Genomic DNA, 8,321 nt, shown 5'->3' with positions numbered 1-8,321 from the left:
TTTGCTTGGTCTTTGGTTTAGACCATTTGTTGAATTCGGGCTTCAGAGTTCTTTTTCAAGTAGGTGCTAAATTTTGCTGATTCTTTGTCTTTGATTGCTTGCATGATAGGACTGGCTTGGTCTAGGAAGGGATTTGCCTTGGTGACTACCATGACTTGGTTGCTTATCAGTTCTTCCGAACTTAGTTTGGTTGCTTCTGGATCTAGACTTGATTCAATGAATTACACTTCTTTTGTTGTTTCTTCCCTTGGTCGAGGGTGGTGTTTCTTGATGTTTTGCTACTTGCGAAGGACTGTGGCCTTCCTTTTGTTATCCTGGTGGGTTTTTGCCATGACTAAGGCTTGATTGTAGCATGTTTCGGTAAAGGCATAATCTCCTTTTATTTCTCCGACTTCGGTCAATGTTGGGAACTTGATCTTGAGATGGGAGATTGAAGTTATCGCTTACATCATAGTTAAAGATGACCTTCCAATTATTCCATTGTAGGACGAAAGAGTGTTGATGACATAGAATTTGATGACATAAGTGACTTGGTTGGGAGCAGTTCCGAAAATGACAAGTAGGTAAAGGGTCCCTTGGATTGGGACTACATTGTACCTGAACCCATAGAGTGGGTCTTCCCGGCAATCATTCGAGCCGATGCTCCCTAACTGCATTCGATCCACAGTATGTTTGAAAAGAATATTTACCGAGGAGTCGTTGTCTATTAGCATTCTGCTTCATTGTCAAAAATATCCAGAGTGACAACTAAGGATGCATTGTGGTTGGGGTTGACTCCTTCATAGTCATTACTACTGAAGGAAGTAATTGGACTGAGAGCACCTCTTATCCAAAGTCCGGGCTTCGTGTTGGGGAGTGGAAGCCTCTGAGGACCACATTAACTATATTTTTTCCTTTCTTCTGCCACTCTCCTCTGTGGTTATTGTCCCGGACCAAATACTTGTTCATGTTTCTTTTCTTTACTTGCTGCTCGATGAAGTACTTAAGTGATAAGATGTTCTCAGTCTTGTGGCCATGTGTCTCATGATAGTCGCACTGCCTATTGTAAGGCCCGCTCTCCGGAGGAGTCTGCATTGGTTTTTTTGGGGGGGGTAATAAAATGGCTTATCTTTTATCTCCTTCAAAATTTCCTCCCGGGATATGTTAAAAGGAGTCCAGTCCGGTTCCTGCTTTGGCTCACGGGACTGCTTGGTCAGTCCTGGATCACTTTTGGACTCCGACTTAGGACCGAGCCTCTAGAAGATTGGAGTAGTTTATCTCTCTTGGTTCTGCTGGCTTTGCTTAAATTTTTTGTCCTAATGGTAACCCCCTATCGGTCCGTCATCAGAATTCTTGCTCCTAGATCCCTCATTCCGGGTCATCCTCATAGCTTGGAGCATATCAGTTTCCTTTATGAATCTAGCAGCCATGGAGTAGGCTGCCGCCAGACTCTGGGGCTCCTTGTTGATCAGTTATACTATGTATCTTTCATTGTGCTCCAGGTCTAAGTTTCTCCTGAAGATGCTCAGAGCCTCTAGCTTGTCCAAGTTTGAGATCTTGTTGACTGCTTCCTGGAAACGCCTCATATAAGCTGAGAGGGACTCGTTGTCATTCTGTATGATGGTTTCCAGGTGACACATATGCATCTCGTGTGTCTTGTTTGCTCGGAACCTCCTGAGGAAGGCTGCATGGAACTCCTTCCAACTATGGATGCTTCGGGAGGGGATCCTGCTGAACCATCTCTGGGCCCCTCCCTTAAGAGTTGATGCGAAGAACTTGGATTTTGTCAAATCATTATAGTAGTATATCAACGCAATCTTCTCAAAGTAATTCAAGTGTTCTTCTGGGTCTCCCAAATCATCAAAAGAATCGAAGTTATAGTGCTTCAGGTCCTGCTGTCCGGGATAGCCTCCAAGGAGTGGCTGAAAGGAGTCAAAGTGCTTTATGTAGTGTCGGGGAATAGTGCTTTATTTATTGTCGAGTCTGTTTATGCTTCAAGAAAAGCATCGATTTAAGTTTGGGGGTGGGATAATTGGATTTTATATCCATTTAGAACGCTTCATATCGGCTTAAGTTGATGTTTTGACCTCAAGTATGTGGGGTTTTTAATGCATTTTGTGTTGAGTATGTGCAGGGCTTTAGTTGGAGGCAGGAATGGACTTCTATATGCTTTTATGTTGATAAGAGATCAGGAATTGAAGTGCGGGCGTTTGCGAGAAGATCAGAAAGAGAAACAAAAAATCTGCAGGAATTTTTCCAGAAGCCAAGCGTGCCCGCGCTTGACTTAGGCGTGCCCGCGCTCTAGTTTTCAATAGTAGGGCTCGCCCGCGCTCCATACAGGCATGCCCGCGCTAGGTTGAGCTGGCAGAATCCTGTTTCTAGTACGTTTTGGATATTCTGAGCAGCCAAGTCAACCTGGAGCATATAAATAAAGAAAAGGAGATGAATTAAACAAGAAGGAACAAGGGGAGAACTCAGGAAACAAAAAGCACACAAGACGGATAAGAAGAAGAAGATTTAGTTCTATATCGTTCTTTTATATTCTTCTAATTAGGAGATACTTTTGATGCTTATTTCGGATTTATTTTATAAACCTTAATACTTTAATATTCTCCTGTAGTATTCAGAACCTTTTACTATAATGTTTTCATTGGAAACCATGATGACGAGCCATTCGATTATAAACTAACCGTTATCGTGGGATTCTAACAAATTTATCTATGGATTTTAGTAGTTGATTGCCTAAAGTTTTCAGTGTGTGATGAATTATTGATTTCCTAGTACGGTTGTACTTAATCTTCTTGGATGTGTAGCTAACATCTAAGTTGTTTATTAATCTTTATTGAATGCGAAAATGGATATAAGGTTTTAGAACTTGCCATGTTAGGATAGGTTTATGGATGTTTTAACATGCATAATTTGTAGAGTAATTTTATCCATCTTACGCTGCCCTATGTAATCTCAATAGATAACTTGCTGTTCAACCGTTATGTTTTCAAATCTTATAGACATATAGGGTCTAAAAATAATTGGTGTCTGCCCATCTTATATCTAATTTGTGGATGCTGAGTAGTAGGGTACACGTATATTAAAAGATAGCGTGTACTAATTTCGTGTTGTCTGAATAGTTATCATAACCATCACATACTATGATTAAAGGCATAAACTTTGAACGAAGTATTTAATGAAGTTAGAATCCCATGTTTTAATTCAAATAGGTAACTTGATTTTTAATCTCTTAGTTAATTCATCCTAGCATAATTACTTTTTAGATAATCAAACTCAATTTGATACTTTTCTTAGTAGTGAATAATAATCATACATTATTTCATAAGTGCACATTCTGAATTAAACCAATCTCTATGGGAGCGAACTTAACTTAATCTTATACTACTTGTGACCGCGTACGCTTGCGTGTTTTAGTGCGAACAAGTTTTTGGCGCCGCTGCCGGGAATCGGTGTTAAATTTAGTTTATATGTTTGTCATCAGTAGTCGTTAAAGTTCACTAACTTGGATTATTCTCTTACAAAGTTTACGTTGTTTGTGTGTTTCAGGTATTCGATCGAGCGTGTATGCGAACACGTTCTCAATTTCTTAAGGACAAACTAGAAGAAGTTGAAATGGAAATGATCATTATAATGGGAGAACCAGTAGCGAAAATGAAAGTATTGAAGGATTATTCTCAATCGAAAATCAATGACATTCCGTCTAGCATTGTCAGACCAACTATTGCAGCTAATACCTTTAAAATCAAGCCCGACATGATTCAAATGATACATAATTCAGTCCAGTTTGGGGGTGCTCCAACGGAAGATCCCAATATGCACATCAGGGATTTCATGGAGATCTGCAACACTTTCAAGTTCAACGGTGTTTCGGAAGATGATGTGAAACTAAGACTTTTCCCATTTTCTCTGAGGGATAAAGCTAAGAGCTGGTTGCACTCTCTACCAGTAGTAACTATTGTGACTTGGGAGGATCTTGCTCATAAATTTCTTACTAAATTCTTCCCTATGGAAAAACAGCTGCAATCAGGAATGCTCTTACTCAATTTGCACACCAATTGGGAGAATCTTTATGTGAAGCTTGGGAGCGTTACAAGGAGGTGCTTAGGAAGTGTCCTCATCACTGAATTCTTGATTGGATGGTAATCAATTATTCCTATAACGGGTTGGGAGCCCAGTCGAGACCCCATGCTAAATACAGCATCAGGTGGAGCCTTGTGGGCTAAAAGCTATGAGGAAGCTTATGAGCTAATTGAAATGATGGTTGCTATTGAATATCAAAACCCAACTGTTGCCCGGTAATGATATAATTGTTTAAGGGGGTTGGATACAATTATATAAACATTTCGAACAAGTATAAAAATATAACACTTCTTTATATTTCTGATAAAAACTGTTACAAACTCTCTCAAGAAATACTGATGTTCTTGAGAGCTGCTAGGTCGTACAATGCTCGAGTTAATCATTATATGATGACCTAAACTGTGTTTATATAATACACAGCTGCTACAACTCAGTCTAGGATATGCATTATCAATTACTAACATAAAATGATACATATCTTCAACTGAATACACAAAGTCCTATCACTCAAAATGAATATATATTCATCCCTCAAAATAAGGAACAGACTTAATCTTCACAACAGACTATCTTCAGATGCTGATGTTAAGTAGATACTGATGATGCATCAAATCCTGATGGCACATCAAATCCTGATGACATCCAAAACAGTCATATCCTGAGCTCCTCCTAATCATTGAGAATCATCACGTAACAATCTCCCCTAATTTATGCTTAATGTAATGAAGCACAAATTCCATTCTCAATGATGCCAAAACCAATTACAAAATGTACAAGGAATAAGGCTTACTTCAGTATCCTAAGATAATTGACAATTGTTTCCAGAAATCTGTTTAACCTTTCTTCCTCCTTGTCTTGAAGGACTTTGACAAGTTTTTTCTTCAACTCTTTCTTCTCTTCAGTATCTTCTCCAAGCTGATAAATGGATGATCTTAACTTAGAAATCAAACTCTTAGTTATTTCAAGATCACCAATCAACATAAAGCTTAAGCTGACATCTTCATGATCAGGACTGAAAGATAACTGAGGATTGTTGAGAAAAATTTTTAGAACTACAGCTCCCTTTTCCATCTTCATTTCTTGACCAGTATAAGTTATGCACATAGGAACATAATCACCATTGTATTTGTCTTCTTTGTTCATGACTCTTCTTCTGATACTCTCAAGTATCATAGAAGACCAGTTTCTGGTGATATTATCCTCAACTCTAAGAAGATAGTGAATATATTTCAACTTTGTCATAGTCTTCATCAAGAGTTGCTACAGTGTTAAGCTTTTCAATTTACCATCTCTCAAGAAGTACAGAATCTCTTCTCTAACATCACCAAGATTTATCTTCCTATAAACAATCTTTATAGCTACAACTTTCTCAAGATGTGAAGGAGTAATTCTCTCACCAAGATTGTCAGTCAAAATATCTGTGTCCAGTAAATCAGACCTCAGAGTTTCCATTCCAGGATGACCAATACCTCCTCTAGTACGAGTTTTGATAAGTTTTAGCTTTTTATTATATTCCACCCAATAAGGTTTCTTAATGGACTTATCAATATCTTCATATTCTGAAATAGAATCCATAAGTCCTGTTAACACAAATTCAATATGCTTGAATTCTTTAGGATAACTAAATGTATAAACATCTTTCCATCTTTTATCCTTCTTGCTGAGAGGAGCATACCCTATAGATAGATCATGAATCTTTTCTCTTGTTTTCTGCCACAGCTCTCTTCTTGAATTTAGAATTCTTTGCTCATAGTCACTGCATGCTCGGTCATCTTTTCTTCTGTCAATATTTTCATGTTCATCAAGAATTGATTCATCCAATACTTTGATCACCTTTTGATCAGTGTCAAAATCAGCTATCAGATTCACAGCATCAGGATTTGCTTTTTCCTCAGATTTTATGTTTGCTTCAAGAGATACATTTGCATTAGTTATATCAACTTAAGCAATGGCAGCGGTTGATTTCTTGTTTTTTTGGACAATCATTTCTTCAGTATCCTCAGCTTCTTCTTTTACATCATTTCCTTGTACAGGAACAAAACCTTCCCTAAATAGAATATTCAGAAATGCAGAATCAATCGCAGGACTTTGACTTGTATTAGAAATTCTTCCTCTTCCTCTTCTTCCTCTAGCTCTTGTGGCTCTTCCACCTCTTTTTCCTCTTCCTTTAGAGGTGTTCGCTTCAGCTTCAATTTGAGCCATTAGCTCTTTCTGTTGCATAACTGCTTCTTCAGTTATTAGATTAGGAAATTCTTCAGTTATCAACCCAAGAGCACTTCTGGCATTCTTTTGCTCAAACCTCTTATCCTTTTAGTAAAAAACAATCTCTTCTCCTATTTTCTTGTGTCTATAAGGAAAGAATAATCCTTTAGCATCTTCTATATTAGAGATCGTAACATCACCAATTTTAAGAGCATCAGCATTAGTCTTATGCTTAACTTCATGAGCACCAGTAGACTTTCCTGGTCCTGAAGAACCAGATCTTGTAGAATGTTGTGGTTGTTGATCAACATGAGAAATTTGAACATTTTCAACTGGATTCTTATCACAATCATCATTAGTATCTTTATCTTTCAACTGAATAGAGTCAGGTGTACATTTTGTGATAGCTATCTTCTCCCCCTTTTTGGCATCAGTATTCGAAAGAAGAGAAAATATAGCATCCAGTTTATCAGCCCTTGAAGACACTTTATCTTCCAAGGAAGAAAATTGAGTATCCATGCTTTGTTGAGATTGAACCACGGCTTTAACAGCCATTTTAACACTTATGATTTCAGCTAAAGTAAGTGGATTAATCATAAAGGCATCAATTTTGTTCTGTAAATTAGCATGAGATGTCTTCATATCAGCAAGTTCAGAGAAAATTCCTTTTACAGAGATGGTAGAAGCCTTGAGATGCAATTTAAGGTCAGGGTTTTGAATTCCATCATATGCCCTGTGAATATGTTGCATACCAATAGCTGATGAGATAGAAGTATGTGCATCTCTCCATACAAAATCTCATTCATTCTTTCAAAAATGCTCAACATTAATATTGTAAAAAGAAGTATCAGCATTGAAATGTGAAGAAGAACTAACATTGGACTTCTTAGATGCATCAAAAGAAATCTTAAGCTGAGATGTGTTAGGATCATCAGGATCACTGTCTTCATCAGAATCAGAGCAAGATAGACCCTCAAAAAAATATGTAGAGCTCGGCAGAATTGCTTTGCCTTTAAGAGGATCCTTAGCAATAATTATCTATTTCTGATGAGATCCTAAAATATAAACAATATAACACCTAAATATCTCTTTTCTTTTCAAGTGATCTCATCACTTCTCACACAATATATTACTTTGAAGAGTAATATGTTTTTCACATAAGAAAGGTTATAAGCAAAGAAAAACTTATAAAATTCTTTTCTCAAAACTACCTCTCCTTTTGCCAGTACAGGAGACTGCAGCTCAGTTTTAATTTTTTTTTCACATAGTATTTTCACACAGTCTCACCGAAAGACACAATCAAATATTTTGCAAAGAAATAAGAGATGGCTGAGAGGAGTAGTATGTTTGTCATATAAATACAGGTAACCTTAAATAAGAGACTATTTATAATCATACAAACATTGAGAACAGTAGAGGAAAATAAGCAATACCTGAAGGTGAGTCCTCAAGGGGCAGTGATGACAGTGGAGGAACAAACAATGCATCAGGATGCTTTGACAAGCTAGTAAGCAGCAAAGAATCATCAGTAGAAGCGGCTTGAATGGATAGTTGATCAACATCAGGATTTGTTGTAGCATCAGGATTTAATTTGTCAGGAGAATGAACTTGGCCAGCATTAGTACTTTGAACTGATGGTTCTTGTGGGGCCTGAGGAATATGAGCTACTTCAACAAGAAGTGATGAAGGTTCTTGTGTACTCTCCTCAAACATCAGATCATTAATAATTGCATCCACCTTTGACAATACATCCTGATGAGCCTTCTTTTCTTACAACAGTTGTTCAGAGTCAGCAAGAAGATCACCTTGAGCAAAATCAATAATTATTTGTGCAGCGTCTTTGTCTGCATCTTTCCTTTGAGAAGATGGTTCTTGTGTGACTGGATGTGTCTCAGTTGCTAAATGCCTTTGAGACTTAGGTTCTTGTGGACTGACATCCATAGTAGAAGACTGACTCTTTTTCTTCTTCATGATGTACCTAACCACATCTTCAGCTTTTCTTTTCAACTTGCTCTTGTCAATTTTCTTGAGCACAAAAGTTTCTTTGATTA

The 8,321-nt window shown here is 37.5% G+C and overlaps 1 non-coding gene across 1 annotated transcript; it reads right to left on the bottom strand.

Annotated features, from left to right (window-relative positions):
- Nucleotides 1-4,009: 4,009 nt before the first annotated feature.
- On the bottom strand, nt 4,010-4,114 carry LOC141676293 (small nucleolar RNA R71). The gene has a single exon (XR_012556891.1). It is a non-coding gene; the product is annotated as a small nucleolar RNA R71 (small nucleolar RNA).
- Between the last annotated feature and the right edge of the window lie 4,207 nt (nt 4,115-8,321).

This window comes from Apium graveolens, chromosome 7 (assembly GCF_009905375.1).
Source record: "Apium graveolens cultivar Ventura chromosome 7, ASM990537v1, whole genome shotgun sequence".
Classification (NCBI taxonomy): Eukaryota; Viridiplantae; Streptophyta; class Magnoliopsida; order Apiales; family Apiaceae; genus Apium; species Apium graveolens.
The sequence above is the reverse complement of the archived record's forward strand: the minus strand, read 5'-3'. Positions and strand labels throughout refer to the sequence as shown.